This window comes from Triticum aestivum, chromosome 3A (genome assembly GCF_018294505.1).
Source record: "Triticum aestivum cultivar Chinese Spring chromosome 3A, IWGSC CS RefSeq v2.1, whole genome shotgun sequence".
NCBI lineage: Eukaryota > Viridiplantae > Streptophyta > Magnoliopsida > Poales > Poaceae > Triticum > Triticum aestivum.
The window spans coordinates 687,989,138-688,003,506 of record NC_057800.1 but is presented as its reverse complement, the minus strand read 5'-3'; positions in this window follow the sequence as shown (position 1 = coordinate 688,003,506).

Below are 14,369 nucleotides of genomic sequence, written 5' to 3'. Positions count from 1 at the left end.
ATTTATTTATTTTATTAAAGTTTATTTTTAATTATTTTTCTTTTAGGTCACAAAAATTATAAACTTTATGTTAGTGCCATTAGTTTTCAAATTTGTTTTTTTGTTTTCTTTGTTGCTTTTTTATTTTATTTTTTTTCTACTTACAACAAAATACTTATTGTTGCTATTTTTAGTTATTTTACTCAAGTTTATTTTTAATTCTTTTTTCTTTTAAGTCCGAAAAATTATATACTTACTGTTAGTGCCATTAGTTTTCAAATTTGAATAATTAAAATTTGAGTTCTTTGAAATTTGTGTGAATCACAAGTTTGTGATTAACTTTACTATAAAATTATTTTTTTCCAATTTTTGTTTTGTTTTTTGCATTATTTATTTTCTTTCATTCTTTGCTTTATTTTTTAATTATTTTTTTCTTTTAGGTCAGAAAAATTGTAAACTTTCTGTTAGTGCCATTAGTTTTAGAAAAATTATCAACTTTTTGATAGTGCCATTAGTTTTCGAATTTGAATAGTTAAAATTTGAATTCTTTGAAATTTGTGTGAATCACAAGTTTGTGATTAACTTTACTAAAAAAATGAGCATAGATGCGCTTATAGAGAAAATTCAACCTAAATTCATAGTAAATTTCTATGAATTTCAAAGAAATTCACTCCGAATTTAGGTCAAATTTCCTGTATAAGGGCATCTATTTTCACTTTGAGAGGAGCTCAACAAGGCAAAGAGGGAAAGGCTTATAAACCGGTGTGAGCGCCCTTCGGTTGGCGAGGTGGGACTAAACTTTGACCGCAACGAGGACCAACCCTTTAGTCCCGATTTGTGGCACAAACCGGGACTAATGATCATGGGCCAGGCGTGATGCGCATTGGTCCCCGTTGGTGCCACGAACTGGAACCAATGCCCCCTTTAGTCCCAGTTGGTGGTACCAATCGGGACCAAAGGCCTTGTGCTGCCCCGCGTCAAAAGTTTAGTACCACCTCGCTAGCTGAGAGAGGTCGAGAGTGGTTTATAAGCACTGCTGCGCCCACCCTCTCGAGCTCCTCTCAATTGTAGGCTTTCGGGCCTAACCATACGTTGTGTGCCTATGGGCCTACTGGGCCACCTACGGACCTAAATCCAGGCCCATGGTAGGGTTTCTAGTCGTATTCAGGCCGTGGGGGCCCAGTAGGTGGCACTTTTTTTGTTTTCTTTGTTGCTTTATTTATTTTATTTTGTTTCTACTTACAACAAAATACTTATTGTTTTATTTTTATTTATTTTATTCAAGTTTATTTTTAATTATTTTTGCTTTTAGGTCCGAAAAATTATAAACTTACTGTTAGTGCCATTAGTTTTCAAATTTGAATAGTTAAAATTTGAGTTCTTTGAAATTTGTGTGAATCACAAGTTTGTGATAGACTTTACTATAAAATAATTTTTTTCCAATTTTTGTTTTGTTTTTTGCATTATTTATTTTCTTTCATTCTTTGCTTTATTTTGTAATTCTTTTTTTCTTTTAGGTCAGAAAAATTGTAAAGTTTCTGTTAGTGCCATTAGTTTTAGAAAAATTATAAACTTTTTGATAGTGCCATTAGTTTTCGAATTTGAATAGTTAAAATTTGAATTCTTTGAAATTTGTGTGAATCACAAGTTTGTGATTAACTTTACTAAAAAAATGAGCATAGATGCGCTTATAGAGAAAATTCAACCTAAATTCATAGTAAATTTCTATGAATTTCAAAGAAATTCACTCTGAATTTAGGTCAAATTTCCTGTATAAGGGCATCTATTTTCACTTTGAGAGGAGCTCAACAAGGCAAAGAGGGAAAGGCTTATAAACCGATGTGAGCGCCCTTCGGTTAGCGAGGTGGGACTAAACTTTGACCGCAACGAGGACCAACCCTTTAGTCCTGATTTGTGGCACAAACCGGGACTAATGATCATGAGCCAGGGATGAGGCGCATTGGTCCCGGTTGGTGCCACGAACCGGAACCAATGCCCCCTTTAGTCCCGGTTGGTGGTACCAATCGGGACCAAAGGCCTTGTGCTGCCCCGCGTCAAAAGTTTAGTACCACCTCGTTAGCTGAGAGAGCTCGAGAGTGGTTTATAAGCACAGCTGCGCCCACCCTCTCGAGCTCCTCTCAATTGTAGGCTTTCGGGCCTAACCATACGCTGTGTGCCTATGGGCCTACTGGGCCACCTACGGACCTAAATCCTGGCCCATGGTAGGGTTTCAGGTCGTATTCAGGCCGTGGGGGCCCAGTAGGTGGCACTTTTTTTGTTTTCTTTGTTGCTTTATTTATTTTATTTTGTTTCTACTTACAACAAAATACTTATTGTTTCTATTTTTATTTATTTTATTAAAGTTTATTTTTAATTATTTTCTTTTAGGTCACAAAAATTATAAACTTTCTGTTAGTGCCATTAGTTTTCAAATTTGTTTTTTTGTTTTCTTTGTTGCTTTATTTATTTTATTTTTTCTACTTACAACAAAATACTTATTGTCTCTATATTTATTTATTTTATTAAAGTTTATTTTTAATTATTTTTCTTTTAGGTCACAAAAATTATAAACTTTATGTTAGTGCCATTAGTTTTCAAATTTGTTTTTTTGTTTTCTTTGTTGCTTTATTTATTTTATTTTTTTCTACTTACAACAAAATACTTATTGTTGCTATTTTTAGTTATTTTATTCAAGTTTATTTTTAATTCTTTTTTCTTTTAGGTCCGAAAAATTATAAACTTACTGTTAGTGCCATTAGTTTTCAAATTTGAATAGTTAAAATTTGAGTTCTTTGAAATTTGTGTGAATCACAAGTTTGTGATTAACTTTACAATAAAATTATTTTTTTCCAATTTTTGTTTTGTTTTTTGCATTATTTATTTTCTTTCATTCTTTGCTTTATTTTTTAATTCTTTTTTTCTTTTAGGTCAGAAAAATTGTAAACTTTCTGTTAGTGCCATTAGTTTTAGAAAAATTATCAACTTTTTGATAGTGCCATTAGTTTTCGACTTTGAATAGTTAAAATTTTAATTCTTTGAAATTTGTGTGAATCACAAATTTGTGATTAACTTTACTAAAAAAATGAGCATAGATGCGCTTATAGAGAAAATTCAACCTAAATTCATAGTAAATTTCTATGAATTTCAAAGAAATTCACTCTGAATTTAGGTCAAATTTCCTGTATAAGGGCATCTATTTTCACTTTGAGAGGAGCTCAACAAGGCAAAGAGGGAAAGGCTTATAAACCGGTGTGAGCGCCCTTCGGTTGGCGAGGTGGGACTAAACTTTGACCGCAACGAGGACCAACCCTTTAGTCCCGATTTGTGGCACAAACCGGGACTAATGATCATGGGCCAGGGGTGAGGCGCATTGGTCCCGGTTGGTGCCACGAACTGGAACCAATGCCCCCTTTAGTCCCAGTTGGTGGTACCAATCGTGACCAAAGGCCTTGTGCTGCCCCGCGTCAAAAGTTTAGTACCACCTCGCTAGCTGAGAGAGCTCGAGAGTGGTTTATAAGCACTGCTGCGCCCACCCTCTCGAGCTCCTCTCAATTGTAGGCTTTCGGGCCTAACCATACGTTGTGTGCCTATGGGCCTACTGGGCCACCTACGGACCTAAATCCAGGCCCATGGTAGGGTTTCTAGTCGTATTCAGGCCGTGGGGGCCCAGTAGGTGGCACTTTTTTTGTTTTTTATTGTTGCTTTATTTATTTTATTTTGTTTCTACTTACAACAAAATACTTATTGTTTTATTTTTATTTATTTTATTCAAGTTTATTTTTAATTATTTTTGCTTTTAGGTCCGAAAAATTATAAACTTACTGTTAGTGCCATTAGTTTTCAAATTTGAATAGTTAAAATTTGAGTTCTTTGAAATTTGTGTGAATCACAAGTTTGTGATTAACTTTACAATAAAATTATTTTTTTCCAATTTTTGTTTTGTTTTTTGCATTATTTATTTTCTTTCATTCTTTGCTTTATTTTTTAATTCTTTTTTTCTTTTAGGTCAGAAAAATTGTAAACTTTCTGTTAGTGCCATTAGTTTTAGAAAAATTATCAACTTTTTGATAGTGCCATTAGTTTTCGAATTTGAATAGTTAAAATTTTAATTCTTTGAAATTTGTGTGAATCACAAATTTGTGATTAACTTTACTAAAAAAAGGAGCATAGATGCGCTTATAGAGAAAATTCAACCTAAATTCATAGTAAATTTCTATGAATTTCAAAGAAATTCACTCTGAATTTAGGTCAAATTTCCTGTATAAGGGCATCTATTTTCACTTTGAGAGGAGCTCAACAAGGCAAAGAGGGAAAGGCTTATAAACCGGTGTGAGCGCCCTTCGGTTAGCGAGGTGGGACTAAACTTTGACCGCAACGAGGACCAACCCTTTAGTCCCGATTTGTGGCACAAACCGGGACTAATGATCATGAGCCAGGGGTGAGGCGCATTGGTCCCGGTTGGTGCCACGAACCGGAACCAATGCCCCCTTTAGTCCCGGTTGGTGGTACCAATCGGGACCAAAGGCCTTGTGCTGCCCCGCGTCAAAAGTTTAGTACCACCTCGTTAGCTGAGAGAGCTCGAGAGTGGTTTATAAGCACAGCTGTGCCCACCCTCTCGAGCTCCTCTCAATTGTAGGCTTTCGGGCCTAACCATACGCTGTGTGCCTATGGGCCTACTGGGCCACCTACGGACCTAAATCCTGGCCCATGGTAGGGTTTCAGGTCGTATTCAGGCCGTGGGGGCCCAGTAGGTGGCACTTTTTTTGTTTTCTTTGTTGCTTTATTTATTTTATTTTGTTTCTACTTACAACAAAATACTTATTGTTTCTATTTTTATTTATTTTATTAAAGTTTATTTTTAATTATTTTTCTTTTAGGTCACAAAAATTATAAACTTTCTGTTAGTGCCATTAGTTTTCAAATTTGTTTTTTTGTTTTCTTTGTTGCTTTATTTATTTTATTTTTTTCTACTTACAACAAAATACTTATTGTCACTATATTTATTTATTTTATTAAAGTTTATTTTTAATTATTTTTCTTTTAGGTCACAAAAATTATAAACTTTATGTTAGTGCCATTAGTTTTCAAATTTGTTTTTTTGTTTTCTTTGTTGCTTTATTTATTTTATTTTTTTCTACTTACAACAAAATACTTATTGTTGCTATTTTTAGTTATTTTATTCAAGTTTATTTTTAATTCTTTTTTCTTTTAGGTCCGAAAAATTATAAACTTACTATTAGTGCCATTAGTTTTCAAATTTGAATAGTTAAAATTTGAGTTCTTTGAAATTTGTGTGAATCACAAGTTTGTGATTAACTTTACAATAAAATTATTTTTTTCCAATTTTTGTTTTGTTTTTTGCATTATTTATTTTCTTTCATTCTTTGCTTTATTTTTTAATTCTTTTTTTCTTTTAGGTCAGAAAAATTGTAAACTTTCTGTTAGTGCCATTAGTTTTAGAAAAATTATCAACTTTTTGATAGTGCCATTAGTTTTCGAATTTGAATAGTTAAAATTTGAATTCTTTGAAATTTGTGTGAATCACAAGTTTGTGATTAACTTTACTAAAAAAAATGAGCATAGATGCGCTTATAGAGAAAATTCAACCTAAATTCATAGTAAATTTCTATGAATTTCAAAGAAATTCACTCTGAATTTAGGTCAATTTTCCTGTATAAGGGCATCTATTTTCACTTTGAGAGGAGCTCAACAAGGCAAAGAGGGAAAGGCTTATAAACCGGTGTGAGCGCCCTTCGGTTGGCGAGGTGGGACTAAACTTTGACCGCAACGAGGACCAACCCTTTAGTCCCGATTTGTGGCACAAACCGGGACTAATGATCATGGGCCAGGGGTGAGGCGCATTGGTCCCGGTTGGTCCCACGAACTGGAACCAATGCCCCCTTTAGTCCCAGTTGGTGGTACCAATCGGGACCAAAGGCCTTGTGCTGCCCCGCGTCAAAAGTTTAGTACCACCTCGCTAGCTGAGAGAGCTCGAGAGTGGTTTATAAGCACTGCTGCGCCCACCCTCTCGAGCTCCTCTCAATTGTAGGCTTTCGGGCCTAACCATACGCTGTGTGCCTATGGGCCTACTGGGCCACCTACGGACCTAAATCCAGGCCCATGGTAGGGTTTCTAGTCGTATTCAGGCCGTGGGGGCCCAGTAGGTGGCACTTTTTTGTTTTCTTTGTTGCTTTATTTATTTTATTTTGTTTCTACTTACAACAAAATACTTATTGTTTTATTTTTATTTATTTTATTCAAGTTTATTTTTAATTATTTTTGCTTTTAGGTCCGAAAAATTATAAACTTAGTGTTAGTGCCATTAGTTTTCAAATTTGAATAGTTAAAATTTGAGTTCTTTGAAATTTGTGTGAATCACAAGTTTGTGATAGACTTTATATAAAATTATTTTTTTCCAATTTTTGTTTTGTTTGTTGCATTATTTATTTTCTTTCATTCTTTGCTTTATTTTTTAATTCTTTTTTTCTTTTAGGTCAGAAAAATTGTAAAGTTTCTGTTAGTGCCATTAGTTTTAGAAAAATTATCAACTTTTTGATAGTGCCATTAGTTTTCGAATTTGAATAGTTAAAATTTGAATTCTTTGAAATTTGTGTGAATCACAAGTTTGTGATTAACTTTACTAAAAAAATGAGCATAGATGCGCTTATAGAGAAAATTCAACCTAAATTCATAGTAAATTTCTATGAATTTCAAAGAAATTCACTCTGAATATAGGTCAAATTTCCTGTATAAGGGCATCTATTTTCACTTTGAGAGGAGCTCAACAAGGCAAAGAGGGAAAGGCTTATAAACCGGTGTGAGCGCCCTTTGGTTGGCGAGGTGGGACTAAACTTTGACCGCAACGAGGACCAACCCTTTAGTCCCGATTTGTGGCACAAACCGGGACTAATGATCATGAGCCAGGGGTGAGGCGCATTGGTCCCGGTTGGTGCCACGAACCGGAACCAATGCCCCCTTTAGTCCCGGTTGGTGGTACCAATCGGGACCAAAGGCCTTGTGCTGCCCCGCGTCAAAAGTTTAGTACCACCTCGTTAGCTGAGAGAGCTCGAGAGTGGTTTATAAGCACTGTTGCGCCCACCCTCTCGACCTCCTCTCAATTTTAGGCTTTCGGGCCTAACCATACGCTGTGTGCCTATGGGCCTACTGGGCCACCTACGGACCTGAATCCTGGCCCATGGTAGGGTTTCAGGTCGTATTTAGGCCGTGGGGGCCCAGTAGGTGGCACTTTTTTTGTTTTCTTTGTTGCTTTATTTATTTTATTTTGTTTCTACTTACAACAAAATACTTATTGTTTCTATTTTTATTCATTTTATTAAAGTTTATTTTTAATTATTTTTCTTTTAGGTCACAAAAATTATAAACTTTCTGTTAGTGCCATTAGTTTTCAAATTTGTTTTTTTGTTTTCTTTGTTGCTTTATTTATTTTATTTTTTTCTACTTACAACAAAATACTTATTGTTGCTATATTTATTTATTTTATTAAAGTTTATTTTTAATTATTTTTCTTTTAGGTCACAAAAATTATAAACTTTATGTTAGTGCCATTAGTTTTCAAATTTGTTTTTTTGTTTTCTTTGTTGCTTTATTTTTTTTATTTTTTTCTACTTACAACAAAATACTTATTCTTGCTATTTTTAGTTATTTTATTCAAGTTTATTTTTAATTCTTTTTGCTTTTAGGTTTGAAAAATTATAAACTTACTGTTAGTGCCATTCGTTTTCAAATTTGAATAGTTAAAATTTGAGTTCTTTGAAATTTGTGTGAATCACAAGTTTGTGATAGACTTTACTATAAAATTATTTTTTTCCAATTTTTGTTTTGTTTTTTGCATTATTTATTTTCTTTCATTCTTTGCTTTATTTTTTAATTCTGTTTTTCTTTTAGGTCAGAAAAATTGTAAACTTTCTGTTAGTGCCATTAGTTTTAGAAAAATTATCAACTTTTTGATAGTGCCATTAGTTTTCGAATTTGAATAGTTAAAATTTGAATTCTTTGAAATTTGTGTGAATCACAAGTTTGTGATTAACTTTACTAAAAAAATGAGCATAGATGCGCTTATAGAGAAAATTCAACCTAAATTCATAGTAAATTTCTATGAATTTCAAAGAAATTCACTCTGAATTTAGGTCAATTTTCCTGTATAAGGGCATCTATTTTCACTTTGAGAGGAGCTCAACAAGGCAAAGAGGGAAAGGCTTATAAACCGGTGTGAGCGCCCTTCGGTTGGCGAGGTGGGACTAAACTTTGACCGCAACGAGGACCAACCCTTTAGTCCCGATTTGTGGCACAAACCGGGACTAATGATCATGGGCCAGGGGTGAGGCGCATTGGTCCCGGTTGGTCCCACGAACTGGAACCAATGCCCCCTTTAGTCCCAGTTGGTGGTACCAATCGGGACCAAAGGCCTTGTGCTGCCCCGCGTCAAAAGTTTAGTACCACCTCGCTAGCTGAGAGAGCTCGAGAGTGGTTTATAAGCACTGCTGCGCCCACCCTCTCGAGCTCCTCTCAATTGTAGGCTTTCGGGCCTAACCATACGCTGTGTGCCTATGGGCCTACTGGGCCACCTACGGACCTAAATCCAGGCCCATGGTAGGGTTTCTAGTCGTATTCAGGCCGTGGGGGCCCAGTAGGTGGCACTTTTTTTGTTTTCTTTGTTGCTTTATTTATTTTATTTTGTTTCTACTTACAACAAAATACTTATTGTTTTATTTTTATTTATTTTATTCAAGTTTATTTTTAATTATTTTTGCTTTTAGGTCCGAAAAATTATAAACTTAGTGTTAGTGCCATTAGTTTTCAAATTTGAATAGTTAAAATTTGAGTTCTTTGAAATTTGTGTGAATCACAAGTTTGTGATAGACTTTACTATAAATTTTTTTTTCCAATTTTTGTTTTGTTTTTTGCATTATTTATTTTCTTTCATTCTTTGCTTTATTTTTTAATTCTTTTTTTCTTTTAGGTCAGAAAAATTGTAAAGTTTCTGTTAGTGCCATTAGTTTTAGAAAAATTATCAACTTTTTGATAGTGCCATTAGTTTTCAAATTTGAATAGTTAAAATTTGAATTCTTTGAAATTTGTGTGAATCACAAGTTTGTGATTAACTTTACTAAAAAAATGAGCATAGATGCACTTATAGAGAAAATTCAACCTAAATTCATAGTAAATTTCTATGAATTTCAAAGAAATTCACTCTGAATTTAGGTCAAATTTCCTGTATAAGGACATCTATTTTCACTTTGAGACGAGCTCAACAAGGCAAAGAGGGAAAGGCTTATAAACCGGTGTGAGCGCCCTTCGGTTGGCGAGGTGGGACTAAACTTTGACCGCAACGAGGACCAACCCTATAGTCCCGATTTGTGGCACAAACCGGGACTAATGATCATGGGCCAGGGGTGAGGCGCATTGGTCCCGGTTGGTGCCACGAACCGGAACCAATGCCCCCTTTAGTCCCGGTTGGTGGTACCAATCGGGACCAAAGGCCTTGTGCTGCCCCGCGTCAAAAGTTTAGTACCACCTCGCTAGCTGAGAGAGCTCGAGAGTGGTTTATAAGCACTGCTGCGCCCACCCTCTCGAGCTCCTCTCAATTGTAGGCTTTCGGGCCTAACCATACGCTGTGTGCCTATGGGCCTACTGGGCCACCTACGGACCTAAATCCAGGCCCATGGTAGGGTTTCTAGTCGTATTCAGGCCGTGGGGGCCCAGTAGGTGGCACTTTTTTTGTTTTCTTTGTTGCTTTATTTATTTTATTTTGTTTCTACTTACAACAAAATACTTATTGTTTTATTTTTATTTATTTTATTCAAGTTTATTTTTAATTATTTTTGCTTTTAGGTCCGAAAAATTATAAACTTAGTGTTAGTGCCATTAGTTTTCAAATTTGAATAGTTAAAATTTGAGTTCTTTGAAATTTGTGTGAATCACAAGTTTGTGATAGACTTTACTATAAATTTTTTTTCCAATTTTTGTTTTGTTTTTTGCATTATTTATTTTCTTTCATTCTTTGCTTTATTTTTTAATTCTTTTTTTCTTTTAGGTCAGAAAAATTGTAAAGTTTCTGTTAGTGCCATTAGTTTTAGAAAAATTATCAACTTTTTGATAGTGCCATTAGTTTTCGAATTTGAATAGTTAAAATTTGAATTCTTTGAAATTTGTGTGAATCACAAGTTTGTGATTAACTTTACTAAAAAAATGAGCATAGATGCACTTATAGAGAAAATTCAACCTAAATTCATAGTAAATTTCTATGAATTTCAAAGAAATTCACTCTGAATTTAGGTCAAATTTCCTGTATAAGGACATCTATTTTCACTTTGAGACGAGCTCAACAAGGCAAAGAGGGAAAGGCTTATAAACCGGTGTGAGCGCCCTTCGGTTGGCGAGGTGGGACTAAACTTTGACCGCAACGAGGACCAACCCTATAGTCCCGATTTGTGGCACAAACCGGGACTAATGATCATGGGCCAGGGGTGAGGCGCATTGGTCCCGGTTGGTGCCACGAACCGGAACCAATGCCCCCTTTAGTCCCGGTTGGTGGTACCAATCGGGACCAAAGGCCTTGTGCTGCTCCGCGTCAAAAGTTTAGTAGCACCTCGCTAGCTGAGAGAGCTCGAGAGTGATTTATAAGCACTGCTGCGCCCACCCTCTCGAGCTCCTCTCAATTGTAGGCTTTCGGGCCTAACCATACGCTGTGTGCCTATGGGCCTACTGGGCCACCTACGGACCTAAATCCTGGCCCATGGTAGGGTTTCTAGTCGTATTCAGGCCGTGGTGGCCCAGTAGGTGGCACTTTTTTGTTTTCTTTGTTGCTTTATTTATTTTATTTTGTTTCTACTTACAACAAAATACTTATTGTTTCTATTTTTATTTATTTTATTAAAGTTTATTTTTAATTATTTTTCTTTTAGGTCACAAAAATTATAAACTTTCTGTTAGTGCCATTAGTTTTCAAATTTGTTTTTTTGTTTTCTATGTTGCTTTATTTATTTTATTTTTTTCAACTTACAACAAAATACTTATTGTTGCTATATTTATTTATTTTATTAAAGTTTATTTTTAATAATTTTTCTTTTAGGTCACAAAAATTATAAACTTTATGTTAGTGCCATTAGTTTTCAAATTTGTTTTTTTGTTTTCTTTGATGCATTTTTTTTTATTTTTTTCTACTTACAACAAAATACTTATTGTTGCTATTTTTAGTTATTTTATTCAAGTTTATTTTTAATTCTTTTTGCTTTTAGGTTCGAAAAATTATAAACTTACTCTTAGTGCCATTAGTTTTCAAATTTGAATAGTTAAAATTTGAGTTCTTTGAAATTTGTGTGAATCACAAGTTTGTGATAGACTTTACTATAAAATTATTTTTTTCCAATTTTTGTTCTGTTTTTTGCATTATTTATTTTCTTTCATTCTTTGCTTTATTTTTTAATTCTTTTTTTCTTTTAGGTCAGAAAAATTGTAAACTTTCTGTTAGTGCCATTAGTTTTAGAAAAATTATAAACTTTTTGATAGTGCCATTAGTTTTCGAATTTGAATAGTTAAAATTTGAATTCTTTGAAGTTTGTGTGAATCACAAGTTTGTGATTAACTTTACTAAAAAATGAGCATAGATGCGCTTATAGAGAAAATTCAACCTAAATTCAAAGTAAATTTCTATGAATTTCAGAGAAATTCACTCTGAATTTAGGTCAAATTTCCTGTATAAGGGCATCTATTTTCACTTTGAGAGGAGCTCAACAAGGAAAAGAGGGAAAGGCTTATAAACCGGTGTGAGCACCCTTCGGTTGGAGAGGTGGGACTAAACTTTGACCGCAACGAGGACCAACCCTATAGTCCCGATTTGTGGCACAAACCGGGACTAATGATCATGGGCCAGGGGTGAGGCGCATTGGTCTCGGTTGGTGCCACGAACCGGAACCAATGCCCCCTTTAGTCCCGGTTGGTGGTACCAATCGGGACCAAAGGCCTTGTGCTGCCCCGCGTCAAAAGTTTAGTACCACCTCGCTAGCTGAGAGAGCTCGAGAGTGATTTATAAGCACTGCTGCGCCCACCCTCTCGAGCTCCTCTCAATTGTAGGCTTTCGGGCCTAACCATACGCTGTGTGCCTATGGGCCTACTGGGCCACCTACGGACCTAAATCCTGGCCCATGGTAGGGTTTCTAGTCGTATTCAGGCCGTGGGGGCCCAGTAGGTGGCACTTTTTTTGTTTTCTTTGTTGCTTTATTTATTTTATTTTGTTTCTACTTACAACAAAATACTTATTGTTTCTATTTTTATTTATTTTATTAAAGTTTATTTTTAATTATTTTTCTTTTAGGTCACAAAAATTATAAACGTTCTGTTAGTGCCATTAGTTTTCAAATTTGTTTTTTTGTTTTCTTTGTTGCTTTATTTATTTTATTTTTTTCTACTTACAACAAAATACTTATTGTTGCTATATTTATTTATTTTATTAAAGTTTATTTTTAATTATTTTTCTTTTAGGTCACAAAAATTATAAACTTTATGTTAGTGCCATTAGTTTTCAAATTTGTTTTTTGTTTTCTTTGTTGCTTTATTTTTTTTATTTTTTTCTACTTACAACAAAATACTTATTGTTGCTATTTTTAGTTATTTTATTCAAGTTTTTTTTAATTCTTTTTGCTTTTTGGTCCAAAAAATTATAAACTTACTGTTAGTGCCATTAGTTTTCAAATTTGAATAGTTAAAATTTGAGTTCTTGGAAATTTGTGTGAATCACAAGTTTGTGATTAACTTTGCTATAAAATTATTTTTTTCCAATTTTTGTTTCATTTTTCGCATTATTTATTTTCTTTCATTCTTTGCTTTATTTTTTAATTCTTTTTTCTTTTAGGTCAGAAAAATTGTAAAGTTTCTGTTAGTGCCATTAGTTTTTGAAAAATTATAAACTTTTTGATAGTGCCATTAGTTTTCGAATTTGAATAGTTAAAATTTGAATTCTTTGAAATTTGTGTGAATCACAAGTTTGTGATTAACTTTACTAAAAAAATGAGCATAGATGCGCTTATAGAGAAAATTCAACCTAAATTCATAGTAAATTTCTATGAATTTCAAAGAAATTCACTCTGAATTTAGGTCAAATTTCCTGTATAAGGGCATCTATTTTCACTTTGAGAGGAGCTCAACAAGGCAAAGAGGGAAAGGCTTATAAACCGGTGTGAGCGCCCTTCGGTTGGCGAGGTGGGACTAAACTTTGACCCTAACGAGGACCAACCCTTTAGTCCCGATTTGTGGCACAAACCGGGACTAATGATCATGGGCCAGGAGTGAGGCGCATTGGTCCCAGTTGGTGCCATGAACCGGAACCAATGCCCCTTATAGTCCCGGTTGGTGGTACCAAACGGGACCAAAGGCCTTGTGCTGCCCCGCGTCAAAAGTTTAGTACCACCTCGCTAGCTGAGAGAGCTCGAGAGTGGTTTATAAGCACTGCTGCGCCCACCCTCTCGAGCTCCTCTCAATTGTAGGCTTTCGGGCCTAACCATACGTTGTGTGCCTATGGGCCTACTGGGCCACCTACGGACCTGAATCCTGGCCCATGGTAGGGTTTCTAGTCGTATTCAGGCTGTGGGGACCCAGTAGGTGGCACTTTTTTTGTTTTCTTTGTTGCTTTATTTATTTTATTTTGTTTCTACTTACAACAAAATACTTATTGTTTCTATTTTTATTTATTTTATTAAAGTTTATTTTTAATTATTTTTCTTTTAGGTCACAAAAATTATAAACTTTCTGTTAGTGCCATTAGTTTTCAAATTTGTTTTTTTGTTTTCTTTGTTGCTTTATTTATTTTATTTTTTTCACTTACAACAAAATACTTATTGTTGCTATATTTATTTATTTTATTAAAGTTTATTTTTAATTATTTTTCTTTTAGGTCACAAAAATTATAAACTTTATGTTAGTGCCATTAGTTTTCAAATTTGTTTTTTTGTTTTCTTTGTTGCTTTATTTATTTTATTTTTTTCTACTTGCAACAAAATACTTATTGTTTCTATTTTTATTTATTTTATTCAAGTTTATTTTTAATTTTTTTTGCTTTTGGGTCTGAAAAATAATAAACTTACTGTTAGTGCCATTAGTTTTCAAATTTGAATAGTTAAAATTTGAGTTCTTTGAAATTTGTGTGAATCACAAGTTTGTGATTAACTTTACTATAAAATTATTTTTTTCCAATTTTTCTTTTGTTTTTTGCATTATTTATTTTCTTTCATTCTTTGCTTTATGTTTAATTCCTTTTTTCTTTTAGGTCAGAAAAATTGTAAACTTTCTGTTAGTGCCATTAGTTTTAGAAAAATTATAAACTTTTTGATAGTGCCATTAGTTTTCAAATTTGAATAGTTAAAATTTGAATTCTT